Here is a 22,988-nt window from a genome sequence, read left to right as displayed (position 1 = left end):
AAAATTCAGCTCCATCACACAAGATAAACTGTGAAAGAAAAGACAGGACAGGCTGCCATCTTTCCTGTTGGAGGAACTTAATTATTCCAGCCTGTGGGCATTGGAGAGTACAAACCGACCAGGGGCAGAAGAGTTCCCGCAGCACAGCACAGCTGCTTTACCAAATCATGGCCAGACTGCTTCTGTTAGCAGGCTCCTGATCCTGTTCCTTCTTACTGAACAGGACCTCCCACCTTGTGCTTACAGCTACCCTCACAGGTGTTCCCTGGCCAATGGAGATTTGAAATATTCCTTAGACAGAGCTCCCACAGAGAAAGGCAGGCCACCATCTTTGCTGTTTGGATGACTAGGTTCTGGCCTTAGGGCTTTTTAGAACCCAAGCTGACCAGAGGTGTAAGTGGTAGCTCAGCACAGCAGAGCCACATTGCAAAAACATAGCCAGACCCTTGTTTAAGTCAATCCCCAACAACATTCCTAATCACTGGGTACAGCCTTTCAACAGGGTCTCTGGCTGCTTTCACTGCTGTTCTCTGGCTGACAGATGTTTCAGGCCTCCCTGAATCAGAGCTTCCAGAGAGAGGACCAGACTGTAATCTTTGTTGCTTGGGCAACTCAGCCATTTCAACCTTGGGACTTCAGAGTGTCTGAGGCAACCAGGGGCTGAAGTGAAAACGCCAGCACAGCACAGCTGCTCTACAGAAACATGGCCAGACTTTTTTTAAAGCAAGTCTCTGATCTTGTTCCTCCTGACTAGACAAGACTTCTGAACTTGTTTCCAGCCACCTCTCGTAGTTGTGTCCAGATTGGCAACAGGATTGTACCTCAGTGGTACAGAGGTCCCAGAGGAAGAGGCAGGCTATTATCTTTGTCTTTTTGCAGGATTCGCTAGTGATACCTTGAGTCGCTGGAAGATATGAGGCAATTAGGTACTGGAGTGGACCCCCAGTATACCACAGCAGCCTTATGGGAAAGTGGCTGAACCGTTACGTGGGTGCTGGTTTCCATATCTCCTCGATGAGCAGGTCCTCCTGGCTTGGGTCTTTATCCAGGACCCCACTGAAACCATCAAGCCAGTAGCAACTTGGCAATTTCTTGGACAGAGCTTCACAGATCGACTGAAATCCTCTCTGCCACTGCCTCTGCAGTGGATCTGCCCTTGTTATCTTCAGAATATCAAGAAAGCAAAGACCCTAAGTGCCATATTGATAACTCTAACAAGCTGCAGTTGACCCAAGGAAAAAGGCAGTCCATCTCTCGTGGATACCACATACCCCCCACTGCTTATCACTGGACAGGGAACTCTGGCTTGGGCCCATAGAACAGACCCTCCATCCTGGGGTGATCACACTAAGTGATGGCTAACTCACATCTTTCTGGGGTAGAGCCCGCAGGAGACAAGCAAAGTGATGGAGCAGGAAGCCAGCTGATGTGAAGCCCAGAGGGCAGGCACAGCTATCTCTCTAGGCTCTACTGGGTCTTATGAGACACTTTATCCCAGCACTTTAGGAGTGTGGAGGTCAGATCAGCCACATCTCATGTGAAGATTGCCCAGCAGAGATCAGGTATGAGATTTTCCCTATTAATAAAAGGAGACTTGCTTTAAAAAGTCTGGCCACGTTTTTGTAGAGCAGCTGTGCTGTGCTGGGGCCTCACTTTTCACAGAGTTATCAGAGGCGTGATATCTACTGGGCATTCTAGCACATGAGATGAAGCTGGTCTGACCTCAGCACTCCTTAGTCTGCTTGCCTCTCCCAGGGCCCCAGCCTGGCCACGCCTGCCTACAGGGCACTCTCAGCTGCCCACACCTTTGTTTCTGTGCCAGTGGACCATGCCTGAGCAGTAAAGAGATGCAGCAAAGCGGACCCTTCAGGCACGCAGCATCCTCTACATTGCCTCTCCATACTGAAGCTCTTTATACAAAAACGTCCTACGTCACTTTGCTGGTGTGTGTTTACATGAGTGGATTTTGCTGCACTTGCCCTACTAGCACATGGGAATGTAGCACGCACTTCAACCCACACCAACTCCCATTGAAGAAAGAGCCATGGTAGGCAGAGGAACAAAATAACAACCTCTGCCAACACCTTCTCCTTGTGCTAATTCTGTGCATGAAAAGGGAATGCTAATATACGTTGAGTGGTCGTTGCTGCTTAGGGGGTCACAGAGGTGGCACCCAGACATGCACAGGCCAGCACCCTGGCCTGAACCAACACTGCCTCCAGTGCAACAGCACACACAGCAGGGGTCTTCTGGCCGCCACCAAGCTGTCTTGCCTCCACCACTTCCACCACTGGGCAAATGCCAACAGGGAAGCAGGCAGGTTTGCATCTGCTAGCACTCTGCCAACACCTGCCACACTTTGCTTCCTTCAGTGCAGTAGACTCCAAACTTCGAGGAGCCAGAGAAAAAAGTTGAGACCCAATATAAGTTTCCCAGAATTAAAGCACACAGTCCAGGAATTGAGAGATGAATATTGGCCCACTGAAATCCTCCAAAACCAAAGGCAGCTGCCTGCTTCTACCTTAAACCACAATCAAACCCTCCTGATCATCAAACATGATAAAAGAAAAATACCCTGTGCAAAGGTCAGCAACCTCAAAGGTTGAAGGTGAATAAACTCATAAAGATGAGGAAGAATCAGTGCAAGAACACTGAAACTCAAGAAGTCAGCATGCCTTCTTTCCTCCAGATGATTACATCAACTGTTCAGCCTGTTCAAGTTTTCAGAACTGGCCAGAGGCTGACATGTCTGCAATGATACAAGTAGAATTCAGAATGTGGGTAGAAACAAAGTTCACTAAGTGAAAGAAGTATGTCAACATCCAATGCAAGGAGGCCAAAAATCATTGTAAAACATCGCAGGAGCTAACAGGCAATATATCCAGTATAAAGAACATTACTGGTGCTCACTTTGGCAGCACATATATTAAAATTGGAATGATTCAGAGAAGATTAGCATGGCCCCTGCTCAAGGAGGACTTAAAAATTCATGAAGCATTGCATATTTGTAGAAAAAATCAATATCGTGAAAATGGCCATACTACCCAAAGTAATTTATAGATTCAATGCTGTCCCCATCAAGCTACCAATGACCTTATTCACAGAACTGGAAAAACCCACCTTAAGCTTCATATGGAAGCAAAAGAGAGTGTGGATATCCAAGACAATGCTAAGCACAAAGAACAAAGCCAGAGGCATCATGCTACCCGATCTCAAACTATAATACAAAGCTACAGGAATCAAAACAGCATGGTACTGGTACTAAAACAGAGAAATAGACCAATGGAACAGAACAGAGGTCCTGGTGGCAATGGCACTCATCTACAACCATCTCATCTTTGACAAACCTGAGAAAGACAAGCAATGGGAAAAGGATTTCTTGTTTAATAATTGTTGTTGGGAAAACAGGCTACCAGTGTCCAGAAAGCAGAAACTGGACGTCTTCCTTTCACCTTACAGTAGAATTACCTCCAGATGGATTAAAGATCTAGACATAAGACCTAATGCCATAAAACAATCTAGACAAAAAATAGGAAAAGCCATACAGGACATAGGTGTAGGCAAGTACTTCATGACTAAAACACCAAAAGCATTGGCAACAAAAAGGAAAATAGACAAATGGGACCTTATTAAACTCCAGAGCTTATGTACAGCAAAAGAAACCATCATTAGAGTGAACCAGCAACCAGCAGAATGAGAAACAATTATTGCAATCTACCCATCTGACAAATGGCTGATATCCATAATCTACAAAAAATAAAGCAGATTTACAGGGAAAAAAACAAGCAAACCCGTTCAGAAGTGGACAAAGGATATGAACAGACACTTTTGAAAAGAAGATATATCTGAGGGCAATAAACATGTGAAAAAATACTCATCATCACTGGTTATTAGAGAAATCAAAATCACATTGAGATATCACCTCATGCCAGTTAGAATGGTGACCAATAAAACATCTGGAGACAACAGATACCAGAGAGCATGTGGAGAAATAGGAACAATTTTACAGTGTTGCTAGAAGTACAAACTAGTTGAACCATTGTGGAAGGCAGTGTGGCACTTGCTCAAGGGCCTGGAAATTGTAATTCCATTTGACCCAGCAATCCCATTACTGGGTATATACCCAAAGGATTATAAATCATTCTATTATAAAGAAACATGCACACGTATGTTCACAGTGGCACTGTTTACAATGGTAAAGAACTGAAAACAGCCCAAATTTCCAGAGATGATAAACTGGACAAGGAAATTGTGACACACATACACCACGGAATATTATGCAGCCACAAAAAACGATGAGTTTGTGTCCTTTGTAGGGACATGAATCAATCTGGAAACCATCATTCTCAGCAAACTGACAGAAGAACAGAAAATCCAACACTGCATGTTCTCACTCATAGGCAGGTGATGAATAATGAGAACACATGGACACAGGGAGGGGAGCATCACACACTGGGGTCTTTTTGGGGGTGGCCAACAGGGGGACACCAGGGGTTGGGGAGGTCAGGGAGGGATTACCTGAAGAGAAATGCCAGATGTATGTGACGGGATGGAGGCAGGAAACCACATTGCCATGTGTGTACCTATGCAACAATTCTGCATGATCTGCATGTGTACCCTATAACCTGAAGTACAGCTTTTAAAAAAAGAATAAACTGATGTGATAGAGCTGAAAAGCACACTACATGAATTTTATAATGCAGCCACATGGTAATTGTGTGTGATTGCCTTATAAAAATTTTTGTAATGTGTGTGGGCACCCAAGGGTGCCCTGTAAGCAGGTATGGCCAGGCTGGGGTCCTGGGAGAGGCAAGCAGACTAAGGAGTGCTGAGGTCAGACCAGCACCATCTCATGTGCAAGACCACCTAGTAGAATAGATCAAGCAAATGTAAGAGTCTCAGAGCTTGAAAACTGGCTTTCTGAAAGAAAAGAGGCAAGAATGGGGGAAAAGAATGAAAAGGAATGAACAAAACCTTTGAGAAATAAAGGATTATGTAAAAAGGTGAAATATATGCCTTATTAATGTACCTGAAAGAGATGACAAAAATGTAACCAAATTGGAAAACATATTTCAGAATATCATTCATCAGAATTTCCCCAACTTAGCCAGACAGAACAACATTGAATTCAGGAAATCCAGAGAACCTCATATATGCCACAAGAAGAACACCTCTAAGACACATAATCATCAGGTTCTCTGAGGTCAAAATGAAATAAAAATTGTCAAAGGCAGCTAGGGAGAAAGACAAAGTCACCTACAAAAGGAATCCCTTCAGACAAACAGTGAACCACTCAGCTGAAATCCCACAAGCCAGAAGAGATATTCAACTACTTAAAGAAAAAAATTTCAACCTGGAACTTCAAGTCCAGCAAAACTAAGTGTCATACGTGAAGGAGAAATAAGATCATTTTCAGGCAAGCAAATGCTGAGGGAATTCATTACCAGCAGATCTACCTTACAAGAGCTCCTGAAAGTAGAATTTAATATGGAAAGAAAAGATCATCACCAGCCACTACAAAAATGCACTGAATTACACAGACCAGTGATGCTAAAAAACCAACCACGTATGCAAGTCTGTGAAGTTATCAATTAGGAGCGTGATGACAGGATCAAATCCTTACATATCATTGCTAACTTTAAATGTAAATGGGCTAAATGCTCCAATTGAAAGACATAGGGCAGCAAGATAGATAAAGAGCCAAGACTCATTTAAGTATGCTGTCTTTAAGAGACCCATCTCACATGAACTCCCACACATAGGCTCAAAATGAATGGAGAAAAATCCTTCAAGTAAATGGGAAACAGAAAAAAGCAGGTGTTGCAATCCTGGTTTCTGACAAAACAGGCTATACGAATACAGATAAAAAGAGAAGGACATGGGCCCGGCGCGGTGGCTCAAGCCTGTAATTCCAGCACTTCGGGAGGCCGAGGCGGGCGGATCATGAGGTCAAGAGTACAAGCCAATCCTGGCCAACATGGTGAAACCCCATCTCTACTAAAAATAAAAAAATAAAAAAAAAATTAACTGAGCGTGGTGACATGAGACTGTAGTCCCAGCTACCTAGGAGGCTGAGGCAGGAGAATTGCTTAAACCCAGGACACAGAGGTTGCAGTGAGTTGAGATTGCACCACTGCACTCCAGTCTGGTGCCTGGCAACAGAGCGAGACTCTACCTCAGAAGAAAAAAAAAAAAAAAAGAGAGAAGGACATTACCAATGTGGCCCTGACCTTTAATAAATGTCATTATTGCTTGATACCAACCTGGGCTATCCTTATTGTTCAAACCAATAGGATAGATGATTTGCTGAGGTTTGGGAGCTTCTGCCCTCTGGAGCGTCCCAGATCTCCCAAAATTTGGTTCAGAGCTAAGGCTGATTTTGCTTTACAGCTCCTTTTATGAAGTTTTTCTCATTTCTGGTAAGGAAGACAAGTTGTTCTGCTTCCATGATGGTGGAGAGCAGGCACTTCGTTTCTTGAGTTTCAGTTTGCTTCTGGCAGGAAATGTGGGTGTGAATTTTTTCCTACTTCTAAGATGGTAGAGAACAGTCATCAGCCTGAGCCTTATTTCCAAGTAAGTGGCTAAATTAGAGATTTGTCTTAAAATTTTTCCTTAATGACTAAAAGTTAAGATTACCAACCACTTAGTTTTAATTTCTCCTTAACATTATGATACTCAGTAATCATATTTATTGTACATTTTTTTATTTTCTTAACTTTTTTATTTATTTATGTTTGGGATTTTGTTGTTATTTCACTTTTCTTTCATCAATTATGACTATATCTTTCTGACTTGGTCAAATCCAAGGGAATATTCAAATTTTAGGAAGCAAGTCATCTGAATTGGCTAAAACTCTTGTAGCTGCCAAGTACGTATTTTCTAATTCGCAGAAATTTCTTCTTTTTTTTAACCTAGTTAAAAAAATTTCCTGTCACATTAGGCCATCTTTTACCAGCCAAGGCCAGACGGAAGGAGCACTGGTGACCTTCCAATCCTAAGATTCTGCCCTGTTCCCTACAGCAACCTGAGTTTGGTTCCTAAGTCTAGTTCTTTCTGGTTTGGTATTTGTTACTTTTAAAATATCAGCAGTTTTTCCCAGCTATGATGTCATAGTAAGAGATTCAAAAGGATTTCCTTTAAGAGCTTCATAATTAAAAGCAGATTGGGGACAAGAGATCCAAGATGGCTGATCACTAGCAGCTCGGGATTGTAGCTCCCAGTGAAAGTGCAAAGAACGAGAGGACACCACACCGTCACATGAATTCTTGTTGCTCACGCACCAGGAGATTCCCAGTGGAGGAGCCCCACGGGTCGCTATCGCGACTCTTGTGACCGGCGAGGCGGTTTTGCCGGTGCCTCAGAGCGTCAGTTCTTGGTGCAGCGTCAGAAAAGCACCATCAATCTTAACACTGCTGATTTAGTCAGCGCAGTGGGTTGCTCAGATTTTGGCATTGAGAATCAGTAAGTTGGACATCCACTCAGAAACCCAATTACAAAGACGGTAAATACAAAGACCACAGATGGATAAATTTATATCAAAGGGAAGAAAACAGCCAAAAAAGGCTGAGAATACCCAAGATCAGAACGCCTCTCCCTCAGCAGGGGATCACAGTTCCTCATCAGCAACGGAACAAGGCTTGATGGAGAACGAGTGTGTTCCAATTACAGAAGCAGGCTTCAAAATGTGGATAATGAGAAACTTCTGTGAATTAAAAGAACTTGTTCTAACTCAATCTAAAGAAACAAAGAACTTTAAAAAAAGGTTTGATGAAATCTTAACAAGAATACACAATTTAGAGAGGAATATAAGTGAATTGATGGAGCTGAAAAACACAATATGAGAACTACGTGAGGTATGCACAAGTTTTAACAGCTGAATTGATCAAGCAGAAGAAAGGATATCAGAGGTCGAAGACCAACTCAATGAAATAAAACAAGAAGACAAGATTAGAGTAAAAAGGATAAAGTCGAATGAGCAAAGTCTTCAAGAATTATGAGACTATGTGAAAAGACCTAATCTACGCTTGATAGGTGTACCTGAATGTGACGAAGAGAATGAATCCAAGCTGGAAAATATGCTTCAGGATATTATTCAGGAAAATTTTTCCAACCTAGTAAGGCAGGATAATATTCAACTCCAGGTAATACAGAGAACACCACAAAGATATTCCTCAAGAAGAGCAACTCCAAGGCACATAGTCATCAGATTCACCAGGGTTGAAATGAAGGAGAAAATACTAAGGGCAGCCAGAGAGAAAGGTCAGGTTACCCACAAAGGGAAGCCTATCAGACTTACAGCAGATCTCTCAGCAGAAACCCTATAAGCCGGAAGAGAGTGGGGACCAATATTCAACATCCTTAAAGAAAAGAACTTTCAACCAAGAATTTCACATCCAGCCAACCTAAGCTTCATAAGTGAAGGAAAAATAAAGTTTTTTCTGAATAAACAAGGCACTCAGAGATTTCATCACCACTAGACCTGCTTTACAAGAGCTTCTGAAAGAACCACTACACATAGAAAGGAACAAACAGTATCAGCCTTTCTAAAAAATACTAAAAAGAGCATCAATAAAATGAAGAATTTACATCAACTAATGAGCAAAATAGCCAGCTAATATTAAATGACAGTATTAAACTCACATATGTCATTATTAATTCTAAATTTAAATCGACTAAATCCCCCAATCCAAAGACAGACAGCCAATTTGAACAGAAAACTAAAACCCATCAGTATGCTGCATCCAGACCCATCTCACATTCAAGGATACACAAAGACTCAAAACAAGGGATGGAGAAAGATTTACCAACCAAACAGAGAGCAAAAATAAATAAATAAAAAGCAGAAGTTAAAATTTTTGCCTCTGACAAAATAGTCGTTAAAGCAACAAAGATCAAAAGAAGCAAAGAAGGATATTATACAATGATAAAAGGATCAATGCAACAAGAAGAAGAGCTAAAGATCCTAAATATATACGCACCCAATAAAGGAATACCCAGACATACAAGACTAATAAAGAGACTTAGACTCCCACACAATAATAGTGGGAGACTTCAACATTATTATTAGACACATCAATGAGACAGAAAATTAACAACGATATCCAGGACTTGAACTCAGATCTGGAACACGTAAGCATAATTAACATTTATAGAACTCTTCACTTTAAATACACAAAATATACACTCTTATCAGTACCACATCATATCAACTTACAAGTTTAAACGAAATGTTGGTTGGCTCCTTGTTTGTTATTCTGTTCCCTCATTTTCTTTTATGTCTCCATTATAGGACAATTGTAGGCATACCCATATTTAGATTGCATTCTAGCCTGGGCAATAAAGCAATACCCCCATCCTCTCTCCCTCTTCCTCTTTCTCTTTCTTCCTCTTCTTTATGCTTTTTCTAAAAAAAAAAAAAAAAATTACACAAAGTAGCTGGGCGCGGTGGCTCAAGCCTGTAACCCCAGCACTTTGGGAGGCCGAGGCGGGTGGATCACGAGAAAAAAAAAAAAAAAAAAGCAGATTTCTTATTCTTATTATTATTATGCTTTAAATTCTGTGGTACATGTGCATGTTTGTTACATAGGTATACGCATACCGTGGGGGCTTCTTGCACCCATCAACCCATGATCTACCTTAGGTATTTCTCCTAATGCTATTCCTCCACTAGGCCCAACCGCAACAGGCCCCGGTGTGTGATATTTTCCTCCCTGTGTCTATGTACTCTCACTGTTCAACTCCCACTTATGAGTGAGAACATGTGGTGTTTTGTTTTCTGTTCTTGTGTCAGTTTGCTGAGAATGATGGTTTCTAGCTTCATCCATGTCCCTGAGAAGGACACAAACTCATCCTTTTTCATGACTCTATAATATTTCATGGTGTATATGTGCCACATTTTCTTTATCCAGTTTATTATTGATGGACATTTGGGTTGGTTCCAAGTTTTTGCTGTTGTGAACAGTGCCACAGTAAACATACATGTGCATATGTCTTTGTGGTAGAATGATTTATAATCCTGTGGTTATATACCCAGTAATGGGATTGCTGGGTCCAATGGCATTTCTATTTCTAGATTGTTGAGGAATCACCACACTGTCTTCCACAATGGTTGAACTAATTTACACTCCCACCAACAGTGTAAATGAGTTCCTATATCTCTACATCCTCTCCAGCATCTGTTGTTTTCTGACGTTTAAAATTATTGTTTTTTTGAAATGACAAATGATGATGAACTTTTCATTATATGTTTGTTGGCTTCATAAATGTCTTCTTTCCAGGAGTGTCTGTTTATATTCTTTGCCTACTTTTTGATGGAGTTGGTTTTTTTCTGGTAAACTTAAGTTCTTTATAGATTCTGCATATTAGTCCTTTGTCAGATGGATAGATTGCAAAAATTTTCTCCCACTCTGTGGGTTGCCCATTCACTTTGATGATAGTTGTGTTTTGTTTCATTTTAGTTTTCTGTGCAGAAGCTTTTTAGTTTATTTAGATCTCATTTGTCAATTTTGACATTTGTTGCCATTGCTTTTGGTGTTTTAGTCATGAAGTCTTTGCCTATGCCTATGTTCTGAATGGTATTGCCTAGGTTTTTTTCTAGGGTTTTTATCATTTTAGGTCTTCACTTTTAGTCTTTTATCCATCTTGTGTTAATTTTTGTATAAGGTGTAAGTAAGGGGTCCAGTTTCAGTTTTCTGCATATGGCTACCCAGTTTTCCCAACACCTTTTATTAAATAGGTAATCCATTCCCGATTTTTTTTTTTGGTCTAGTTTGTCAAAGTTCAGATGGTTGTAGATGTGTGGCATTATTTTTGAGGGCTCTGTCCCATTCGATGGCTCTATATATCTGTGTTGGTTCCAGTACCATGCTGTTTTGGTTACTGTAGTTTGGTAGTATAGTTTGAAGTCAGGTAGCATGATGTCTCCAGTGATGTCCTGTTTGCTTTGCTATGCGGGCTCTTTTTTCATCCCATATGAAATTAAAGGCAGTTTTTGGCAATTCTGTAAAGAAAGTCACTGGTAGCTTGAATGGGAATAGCATTGAATCTATGAATTAGTTTGAACCATGGGGCTATTTTTATAATGCTGATTTTTTTGTATCCATGAGCATGGATTTTTAATATGTGTTTGTGACCTCTCTTATTTCTTTGAGCAATGGTTTGTAGTTCTCCTTTAAGAAGAACTTTGAGTATGGACCCAGGAAGGACAAGGCAGCGGTCTTGGTTCTCCGTGAGTCCATGCTTAACGTTGAACTTATATCCCTTTAAATACCAGCTGTTTCTCCAATTTAAGTTCATAGTAGTTGTAACTGATGGGTTGCCATAGGTTGTAGCTTGACTTATACCATGGAATTTATTCAAATTGCATATATAAACAGTTTCAGTATTGGCTGATTTAGAATGACAGTCTGACAAAATGTTTTCTTGGTATTCAATTAAGTTTTCTTCTACTTGGGTAGGAGTTTTAAAAACAAGTAAGTCTTTTCATTAAAATTCCAGGAAATCTTACACAGTCCTTAAACTATTTGGGATTATTTGACAAATGATGTGATTCTAAAGTTTCCAGAAATCAGTATTCAAGAGCTCTTTTTCATGGTCTTTCCATTATTTCAGGAACCTTCTAAAAGACACCATATTCTAGGACATTTTGTGCTTGTGAAGTTTTCAGAAACTGCATCAGTATTAAGCAGTTAAATGTGGAAATGATGTTAAATAGTTATAGTTACATGATTGACAAGAAAATTTGTTCATTTCTGTGGTCTACAGTTTATCATGGAAACAATATAATTGATAGCATATATTTTGACGTATTACAATTTTAGGAATTTCATACAATTTTCAAACGTATATGAACATTGATTACAATATAATCTGAAAAAGGTAAAATATTTCTTATTTTGACAGTGCTCCTTATGTAAAAATATGTCAAGTAATTCCATATATTTCTCTTTTCGATTTTTCAGTGCCCTCTTTTGCATTCCAAATTAAGAAGTCAAAAAGACTTAATTTTGAAGATAAAATTGGATTTGGGGAAGTGTATCAAATATATTAATATTGATATAAATATACTAAAGGCCTAAAACACTTGATATAAAATGGAATGCCAGGTCACAGTAAGTCATTCATTTAACCAAAATGGTAACTCAAAAAATGTTTAAAGGCAAAAGCCTTTACTCATTGATAGAAGACTCAGTTTTTCAAGCAATGTGCGTCTTTCCCTTCTTTCTCCTGTAATTTGAGGAGAGACAGAAATATTTTTTATTCTTTAATATTATGTTAAAATCATATTCAAGAAAGAAAGCCAAATTTCTCTCTTGCATTAGTGTACTGTTAATGTCAACTCAAATTTTTAATAAAACCTTAAAGATGAATTCATCCAGTCTTCATCAGTTTGACTATAAGTTGAAATTCTTATAAGCTTTTGATAACCTTTTACAAATTTGTATTAAACAAAATTAGTGTTCTAAGAAAACCCTGTTGTGTTTTTATTCCAATGTTCAATTTATGGAAAAACTGAACAATACTCCTTTAAATTTAGCCAGTGTGTTCACACGGTGTTTCTTTTACAAGATGACTAGTTCACAAACCTTCCACAACTTGCTCAAACCTTTAGCTTCATTCTATTTAAGTCAAAACACTTTTTAACCTTCTGTACTAAGCAAAATTTACATTCTAATGTCTTATAATGTTTTACTGAAAGCACATTTCATTTTTTCCACAAAGCTTCCATGTAAAAGTTTTTCATTAGTTTCAATTACATGTTACTCTGTTAGCTCTTAGCAATTTTTTTTTTTTTTTTTTGTGAAACACCTGGCAGGTAAGTGATTTTAATTTTGTACTAAGTATGAAGCCTAGGACACCAGACACAAGTGCATGTAAAGTCTGACTTTTTCAAGCATAGCCAGGGAGCACGGCTAACTCCACATGTTCCCAGACCTTACCTAGAATCTAGTGACTCCAAAGCAGGTAAGTTGAGCAAATTTTAAAAGTCGAAAAAAGCAGTGTATTACTTTAAAGCATTTTACAAACCTAATATCTGACCTGCCTAATTTAGAGCTAATGTCTTTATTTTACCAATAAACTTTAAACCTGTCTTTATTTCTCAAATATTACTAAAGTCATGTGAAGTAAAAGGTACTAGAGTTCTTATTCTTCTGAAAGAATTAATTTGATTTAAACATTTATTATTTTAAAGCCAATTAAAGTCCTTTTTTATTTATATACATCACCCACAACACAGAAAAATACACAGAATAGATCCAGTAGTTGTAAGATTTTTCATTTGCCAGTTTTTGGTTTTCTTTTTTCCTTTTTTTTTTTTACATTGAACTGATGATATTCATATACATAGATTGCCATCAAATGTTTCAATTTAACAGGAGATTATAGAACACACTTTAACAGTATTCTAATTTGAAGAAAATATATATTTAGGTAAGGATTCATAGCATTTATCTTTTATATCACTTTTAATTTAGCATTTGTGTACTGTAACATTTCTATATATAATATTTTATGTATGTTACTCATATTTGTAAAGATTACACATATCTCAGAGGTGAAGACTGTAAATATTAAATGTATTCATTCTCCTATCTTCTGAAGCACTTAAGTCAGAGGAACTAAATTATTCATTCTAATTTGACAACTCACTATCTTGTAACATATTATAATGCTTAGAAGAGCTCAGTAAAACAAATCTCTAGTTACCTTGAAATTGTTTGTTTTTAATACTTCATTAGGAAGTAAATTCCAGTTCAAATTTTTTAAATTATGCCCCTTGTTCTTCCATGTCTTTCCAACATAGGATTAGAAAGACTTTCTTTATAAGACGAGACTCAGGGAATTAGTACCCAATGTTGAAATTGGCTCTCAGGAAAGCTTCCAGAGAGGAAGGCTCCTAGTTGGGGACTGATAATCCTCATTTTTATTACTGTACACTGTTACTTTCCTGAAAGTAAGGGAGAATCCTTGGGGATTGTGATCTATCTCTCTTCACTTTTCCTGATTTCCCTTCCCATGGTCAGGAATTTTTATTTATTTATTTATTTATTTATTTATTTTGTAATTAAGTTCTGAAGTGCACGTGCAGATCTTGCAGGATTGATGCATAGGTAAGCACATGTCATGGTGGTTTGCTGCCTGCATCCCCCCATCACCTACATGAGGCACTTCTCCCAATGTTCTTGTGCTGTGTTTTTCAGCTCCGTGAAGTCATTTATGTTCTTCTCTAAGCTGATTATTCTAGTTATCATTTCATCTAACCTTTTTTCAAGGTTTTTAGCTTCTTTGCATTAGGTTAGAACATGTTCCTTTATCTCAGAGAAGTTTGTTATTACACATCTTCTGAAGCCTGCTTCTGTCAATTCATCAAATTCATTCTCCATCCGGTTTTGTTCCCTTGCTGGTTAGGAGTTGTGATCCCTTGGAGGAGGAGAGTCATTCTGGTCTGTGGCGATTTCATTTTTTGTGTGTTTTTTTTCTTCCATAATTTGTGGATTTTTCTACATTTGGTCTTTGAAGTTTGTGACTTTTGGATGGGATCTCTGAGTGGGCATGCCTTCTGTTGATGTTGAAGCTACTTCTTTCTCTTTTTTTTTTCAGTTTTTCTTCCAACAGACCTCTCTGCTATAGAACTACTGGCGGTCCACTGGAGAGTGTGTTTGCCTGGGAATCCCCTGTGGTGCTGCAGAACAGCAAAGATTGCTGCCTGTTCTTTCCTCTTGTAGCTTCATCCCAGAAGGGTACCCACCAGATATCAGCCAGAGCTCTCCTCTATGAGGTATCTTTTTGGATATATGGGGGTCAGTGAGTCACTTGAGGAGTCAGTCTCTCCCTTATCTGAGCTCAAGTGTTGGGCTGGGAGCTTCATTGCTCCGTTGAAAGCTGCTGGGCAGGGACGTTTAAGTCTGCTGCAGCAGAACTCACAGTTACCCCTTTCCCAGGTGCTCTGTTCATGGAAGGTGATGTTTTATTTGTAAGTCTCTGATGTGTTGCTGCCTTTTTGTGTCAGAGGTGTCCTGCTCAGCAAGGAGGGAGCCTAGTCGCAATCTGCCTGTAGAGGCACTGCTGAGCTGCTGTGGGCTCAGTCCAGCTGCTGTGTAAACTTTGCTTTTGTTTACACAGGTAAGGTTAGAACTGCCTCGGCATCGGCGGATGCCCTTTCCCCCACTGAGCTCCATCATCCCGGGTTGAGCTCAAACTGTTCTGCTGACTGCAAAACTGTCATGCCAGTGGGCTTCAGTTGGCTGGTCTTTGTTGTGGGACACCTGCCACTCAAGGTCACTTGGCTCCCTGCCTTCAGCTCCCCTTTTTTCTGGGGAGTGGGAGGCTCTGTCTTGCAGGCGTTCCAGGTGCCAGCCAAAACGGCCACTGAGATTTGTGCTTAAAACTCATGTCACTGGCTGAAGTGGCCTCTCAGATTCGTGCTGGTCAGCCACAGCGCTTGTTGGCCCAGCTAAAATCTCCTGGTGTGGGATATAAAGACCATGGGAGAAGTGCAGTATCTGAACTGAAGTGCAGGAGTGGCTTTAGAAGTTCCCCAATGGCCTCTGTTGGGTAAGAGGGACATCCTCCAGCCAGTTGCACTTCCCAGGTGAGTCAGTGCTCCACCCTGCCTCAGTTTGCCCCCCTTAGGCTATGCCCACTGTGCAAGCAGTTCCATTGAGGTGAACCTGGGACCTCGGTTGGAAATGCCGAGGTCACTTGCCTTCTGCATTGTTCTCACTGGGAACTGTGCTCCAGAGCAGTTCCTATTCTGCCATCTTGGCAGAAGTATGGAAGCTTCTAAAGAAGCTTTAAGTGCTAGTAAATATAGATTAAATGAATGAATGATAGATAAGCAAAAGAATTCGAGAAAGAAGGCAGAAGGAAAAAGGAAGCAGAGCCAGAAGAAAATGGAGGAGACCAGTGTGGGGGGGGGAGGAGGAGAAGAGAGAGAACTAATGGCTGTCGTAATTTTATTTTAAAAACATTATCTACAATAATTAATATCACCCAATAGAAAAGTGTTATTTAAGGGGAACACTCAACCCATCAGCAATGAAAAGCAGCTAGTTCACTGAAATTGATATTCCATATCATCATCTAAGTCAAATATATTTTAATAATAATATTTGATTGATGAGAGAAGTAGCTTTTCTGTTTCTATTTTGGAGAGATAATCAAAACAAATGCCAGTGTTTACTATCCTTTCAAGCCATGTCCTCATATGTTTTAATTTTAGTGGGATAAGGGAAAAATGACTGTGGATAGTGACATTCCTCATTACTGTGACAACAGTCTCTCAAAGTTCTCACAGCACAATAATATAGTTTTACAGACCCATTTATCAAATACTTTCACCCGAAATTGAGAAAATATTTAAGGAGAATGAAAACAACTGGTGATTCTATTCTCATCATTTTTTAAGAATTTTTTTTAAATTTTACTTTAAGTGCATAGTATATCTGGCATTTCTCCCCAAGTTATCCTTCCGCACCCTCCACTCCCTCGCCACCCTCCACTGTCCCTCTCCTAACCCCTACAACTGCCCCCAGTGTGTGACGCTTTTCTCCCTGAGTTCACGTGTTCTCATTGTTCCACACCCACCTATGAGTGAGAACATGTGGTGTTTGGCTTTCTGTTCTTGTGTCAGTTTCCTGAGAATGATGGTTTCCAGATTCATCTAAGTTCCTGTGAAGGACATGAACTCATCGTTTTTTATGGCTGCTTACTATTCCATGGTGTATATGTCCCATATTTTCTTTGTCTAGTGTATCATTGATGGGCATTTGGGTTGGTTCCAGGTCTTTGCTATTGTACACAGAACTGCAATGAACATATGTGTGCATGTGTCTTTATAGTAGAACAATTTATAGTTCTTTAGGTATATACCCAATAATGGGATTGCTGGGTAAAATGGAATTTCTATTTCTAGATCCTTGAGAAATCGCCAGACTGCCTTCAACAATGGTTGAACTAATTTACACTCCCCCAACTGTGTAAGAGTGTTCCTATTTGTCCACATTGTCTCCAGCATCTGTTGTCTCTAGATTTTTTTGATGATCGTCATTCTAAATGGCATGAGATGATATCTCAATGTGGTTTTAGTTTGCATTTCTGAAATGACCACTGATGATGAGCATTTTTTCATGTTTCTTGGCCTCATATATGTCTTCTTTTGAAAAGTGTCTGCTCATATCCTTTTCCCACTTTTACATGGGGTTGTTTGTTTTTTTTCTTGTACATCTATTTTAGTTCCTTGTAGATTCTGAATATTAGCCCTTTGTCAGATGGGTAGATCACAAACATTTTTTCCCATTCTCTTGGTTGCTGATTCACTCTAATGGTGATCCTTTTGCTGTACAGAAGCTGTGGAGGTTAATTAGATCACATTTGTCTATCTTGGCTTTTATTGCTATTGCTTTTGGTGTTTTAGTTAGGAAGTCCATGCCTATGCCTATGTCCTGTATGGTTTTGCCTACATTTTCTTCTAGAGTTTTTATGGTGTTAGGTTTTATGTTTAAATATTTGATCCATCTGGAGTTAATTTCAGAGTAAGGTGACAGGTAGGGGTCCAGTTTCTGCTTTCAGCATATTGCTAGCGAGTTTTCCGGACACACTTTATGAAACATGGAGTCCTTTCCTCATTGGTTGTTTTGCCAGGTTTGTCAAAGATCAGATGGTTGTAGATGTGTGGTGTTTTTTCTGGGGTCTCTATTTTGTTCCATTGGTCTATGTCTCTGTTTTGGTACCAGTACCATGCTGTTTTGATACCAGTACCATGCTGTTTTGATTACTATAGCCTTGTAGTATAGTTTGAAGTCTGGCAATGTGATGTCCCTGGCTTTGTTCTTTCTGCTTAGAATTGTCTTGGCTATGTGGGATCTCTTGTGATTCTATATGAAGTAGAAAGTGTTTCTTTTTTTTTCAGTTCTGTGAAGAAGTTCATTGGTAGCTTGATGGGGATAGCATGGAATCTATAATTACTTTGGGCAGTATGGCCATTTTCATGATACTGATTCTTCCTAACCCTGAGCATGGAATATTTCTCCATCTGTTTGTGTCCTCTGTTATTTTGTTGAGCAGTGGTTTGTAGGTCTCCTTGAAGAGGTTCTTTACATCCTTTTTTAGTTGTATTCCTTGGTATTTTATTCTCTTTGTAGCAGTTGTGAATGGGAGTTTACTCTTAATTTGGCTCTCTGTTTGTCTGTTGGTATATAGGAATGCCTGTGACTTCTACACAATTATTTTGTATCCTGAGACTTTGCTGAAGTTGCTTATCAGTTTCAGAAGATTTTGGACTGAGACGATGGTCTTCTAAATATACAATCATGTCATCTGCAAATAGAGACACTATGACTTCCTTATTTCATAATCGATTACCCTGTATTTCTATTTCTTGGCTGATTATTCTGGCTAGAATATCCAATAATATGTTGAATAGGAGTGGTGAGAGAGGGCATCCTTGTCCAGTGCCTGATTTCAAAGGAATTCTTCCAGCTTTTGCCCGTTCAGTATGATATTGAACTGAACAAGCTGTAGGCTTGTCATACATAGCTTTTATCATTTTATGCTAAATTCCGCCAGTACCTAGTTTATTGAGAGTTTTTACCATGAAGCGCTGTTGAATTTTATCAAAGACCTTCTCTGCATCTATTGAGATAATCATGTGGTTTTGGACTTTGGTTCCTTTATATGATGGACTACATTTATGGATTTGCATATGTTCAACCAGGCTTGCATTCCTGGGGTGAAGCCTACTTGTTCGTGACAGATAAGCTTCTAGATGTGCTGTTGCAGTCAGTTTGCCAGTATTTTATTGAAGATTTTTTCATCGATATTCATCATGGAGATTGGGCTGAAGTTTTCTTTTTTAGTTGAGTCTCTGCCCGGTTTTGGTATCAGGATGATGTTGGTCTCACAAAATGAGTTAGGGAGGATTCTCTCTCTTCGTATGGATTGATAGTTTCAGAAGGAATGAAACCAGCTTCTTTTTGTATTTCTGGTAGAATTCATCTGTGAACCCTCTGGACCTGGACTTTGTTTGGTTGGTAGGCTATTGATTCCTGCCTCTAATTCAGCCCTTGTTATTGATCTACTCAGGGTTTCAACTTCCTCCTGGTTTCGTCTTGGTAGAGTACAAATGTTGAGGAATTTATTTATTTCATCCAGGTTTACTGGTTTATATGCATAAAGTTATTTGTAGTAATCTCTGAGTGTAGTTTGTATTTCTGTGGAGTCAGTGATGATATCCCCTTTATCGTTTTCTATTGCATCTATTTCATTCTTCTCCCTTTTCTTTTTTATTAATCTGGCTAGGGCTCTGTCTATTTTGTTGATCTCTTCAAAAAATCTGCTCCTGGACTTATTGATTTTATGAAGGGCTTTTTGTGTCTCTGTCTCCTTCAGTTCTGTTCTGATCTTAGTTAATTCTTGTCTTCTGCTAGCTTTTGAGATTTTTTTGGCCTTTCTCCTCTAGCTCTTTCAATTTTTACAATAGAGTGTCAATTTTAGATCTTTCCTTGCTTCTCTAGTTGGCATTTATTACTATAAATTGCCTTCTCGACACTGCTTTAAAAGTGTCCCAGCGATTCTGGCACGTTGTGTCTTTGTTCTCATTTGTTTCAAAGAACATCTTTATTTCTGCCTTCATTTCATTGTTTATCCAGTCGACATTCAGGAGCCAGTTGTTCTATTTTCATGAAGTTCTGCAGTTCTGAGTTAGTTTCTTAATTCTGAGTTCTAATTTGATTGCATATGGTCTGAGAGACGGTTATGATTTCATTTGTTTTGCATTTACTTAGGAGTGATTTATTTTAAATTATGTGGTCAGTTTTAGAGTAGGTGCTGTGTGGTGCTGATCAGAATGTATATTCTATGGATTTGGGTTGGATATTTCTGTAGATGTCTATTAGGTCTGCTTGGTCCAGATCTGAGTTCATGTCCTGGATCTCCTTCTTAATTTTCTGTCTCAATGATATGTCTAACAGTGACAATGGAGTGTTAAAGTATCCCATTATTATTATGTGGGAGTCTAAGTCTCTTTGTAAGTCATTAAGGACTTGCATTATGTTCCTCGGTGCTACCCTGGTGCTCCTGTATTGAGTGCATAAATATTTAGGATCGTTAGCTCTTCTTGTTGCATTGATCCTTTTACCTTTATGTAATGCCCTTCTTTGTGTCTTTTGATCTTTGTTGTTTTAAAGTCCATTTTATCAGAGACTAGGATTGCAGCTCCTGCTTTTTATTTGCTCTCAATTTGCTTGACACGTCTTTCTGCATCCCTTTATTTTTAGCCTACATGTGTCCTTGCACAAGTGATGGGTTTCCTGAATACAGCACACTGATGGGTTTTGACATTTTATGCAATCAGATGGTCTATGTCTTTTAATTGGGTCATTTAGTCCACTTACATTTAAGGATAATTTTGTTATGTGTGAATTGGATACTGCCATTTTGACGCTAGCAGGCTGTTTTGTCCTTTAGTTGACACATTGTCTTCATTGTGTCGATAGTCTTTACCATTTGGTACATTTTTGGAGTGGCTGTTACTGATTGTTCCTTTCCTTGATTAGTGCTCCTTTCAGGAGCTCTCGTAAGGCAGGCCTGGTGGTGAGAAAATCTCTCAGTAATTGTCCATAAAGGATTTTCTTTCTCCTTCGAATGTGAAGCTTAATTTGGTTGGATATTAAATTCTAGGTTGACAGTTCTTTTCTCTAAGGATGTTGAATATTGGCCCCCACTCTCTTCTGGCTTGTAGGGTTTGTGTGGCGAGATCCACTCTGAGTCTGGTGGGCTTCCCTTTGAGGGTAACCCGACTTTCTCTTTTGCTGCCCTCAGCATTTTTTCCTTCATTTCGACCCTGGTGAATCTGACGATTATGTGTCTTGGGGTTGCTCTTCTTGAGGTATATCTTTGTGGTGTTCTCCATACTTCCTGGACTTGAATAGTGGCCTGCCTTGCTGGGTTGGGGAAGTTCTCCTAGATAATATCCTGAAGAGTGTTTTCCAGCTTGCATTCATTCTTTCTGTACACTGAGGTGTGCCTATCAAACGTAGATTAGGTCTTTTCACATAATCCCATATTTCTTGGAGGCTTTGTTCATTTCTTTTCACTCTTTCCTCTCTATTCTTGCCTTCTTATTTTACTTCATTGCATTGATTTTCAATCTCTGATACTTTTTCTTCTGCTTGGTCAGTTCTGCCTTTGAAACTTGTGTATGCTTCATGAAGTTGTTGTGGTGTGTTTTTCAGCTCCATCAAGTCGTTTCTATTCTTCTCTAATCTATTTATTCTAATCAGTATATCATCTAACCTTTTTTCTAGGTTCTTAGTTTCTTCACATTGGGTTGGCACGTGTTCTTTTAGCTCTGAGAAGTTTGTTATTACCCACCTTCTGAAGCCGATTTCTGTCAATTCATCAGATTCATTCCCCATCTATCTTTGATCCTTAGCTGGTGAGGAGTTATGATCCCTTAAATGAGAAGAAGTCTTCTGGTTTTTGGTGTTTTCTTCCTTTTTGTGCTGGTTTCTTCCCATCTTAGTGGCTTTATCTACCTGTGGTCTTTTTACCTGGTGACTTTCAGGTGGGGTCTCTAAATGGATGCCCTTTTTATTGATGTTGAAGCTATTTATTTCCACTTAGTTTTCCTACTAACAGTCAGGCCCCTCTGCTGCAGGATCACTGGAGGTGCTGTCAAGATCCCACTCACCTGGAGATCACCCGTGGGGCTGCAGAACAGCAAGGGTTGCTGCCAGTTTCTGCCTCCGCTATCCTCATAGCAGAATGGTATCCACCAGATGTTGGCCTCAGCTTTCCTTTATGAGGTGTCTTTTTGTGTATATGGGGCTCAGAGAATTGCTTGAGGAGACATTCTGTCCCTTATAAGAGCTCAAGTGCTGTGCTGGGAGTTCTGTTGTTTTGTACAGAGCTGCTGAGCTGGTACCTTTAACTCTGCTGCAGCTGAACTCATAATCTGCTGTTTTCCCAGGTGCTCTGTCCTAGGAAGGTCAGCCTTATTTATAAATTCCTGCCATGCTGCTGCCTTTTTTCTTAGATGCCCTGCCTGGCACAAAGTAGTCTGCATTGGTAGTGGCAGACTGCCTTGGTATTGGGGGATGCCCTTCCCCCCACGAAGTTGGGCCATCCCAGTTCCAGCTGCGCTTTTTGTGAAACTCTTAATCCAGAGTGTTTCAGATTTCTTGTCTCGTGGGTGTGGTACCCATCAAGCCAGATCACATCACCTGGTTTCCTGTCTCAGCCCCCTCCCTTTCAGTTGAATGGACAGCTCTGTCTCCCAGGCATTCCAGGCACCAGTTGAAATGGCCACCCAAACTTTTGTGAGTTTCTTTGTCCTGATGCATCCCTGGCTGAAACTGCTGAAATGAAAACTCATGGCACTTTTATGCTCAGGAATCTCCTGGTCTGTTGGCAGTGAAAACTTATTTGGAAATGTAGTGAGCACTCACTCTCTGCACTGTTCTTGCTGGTAACTACATTCCGAAGATGTTCCTATTCAGGCATCTTGGATCTTCCTTAATCTTATGATTTCTAAGAAAAACTCTATAATTCCTATCTTATTTATTATTAATATTTTGAATTAAAGGTTTCTTTTGTATTATGTGTTTACACCACAGACGTAACGGTGATTTTCTGGAGGATCACTAGAACTAGCATCAGACAACATAGGGAAAATTCTTCACAATATACTATATACATCTGTGTGTATTACACACATGTACAGGTAAATACACACACACACACATATATATACACACCTATATACATACACACACACACAAACACACACACACACACACACACACACGTTTATTTTGAAACAGAGTCTCACACAGTCTGTCGCCCCGGTTGGAGTGCAATGGCATGATCTCAGCTCACAGCAACCTCCACCTACTGGTTCACATAATTCTCCTACCTAAACCTTTTGAGTAGCTGGGATTACAGGTTCACACCACCATTCCTGGTTAATTTTTTTATTTTTAGTAGAG

General features: G+C 39.7%; 1 protein-coding gene and 1 non-coding gene across 2 annotated transcripts in view; both read left to right on the top strand.

Annotated features, from left to right (window-relative positions):
• LOC141583335 (uncharacterized) overlaps nucleotides 1-22,988 on the top strand; it is a 91,832-nt gene that overhangs the window by 49,486 nt on the left and 19,358 nt on the right. The gene's annotated exons all lie outside the window — the stretch shown is intronic.
• On the top strand, nucleotides 2,903-3,009 carry LOC141583360 (U6 spliceosomal RNA). The gene has a single exon (XR_012516017.1). It is a non-coding gene; the product is annotated as a U6 spliceosomal RNA (small nuclear RNA).

The sequence above is a fragment of the Saimiri boliviensis genome (assembly GCF_048565385.1).
Source record: "Saimiri boliviensis isolate mSaiBol1 chromosome 19 unlocalized genomic scaffold, mSaiBol1.pri SUPER_19_unloc_4, whole genome shotgun sequence".
NCBI classification, from domain to species: Eukaryota; Metazoa; Chordata; class Mammalia; order Primates; family Cebidae; genus Saimiri; species Saimiri boliviensis.
This window is presented reverse-complemented; position numbering and strand designations above follow the sequence as displayed.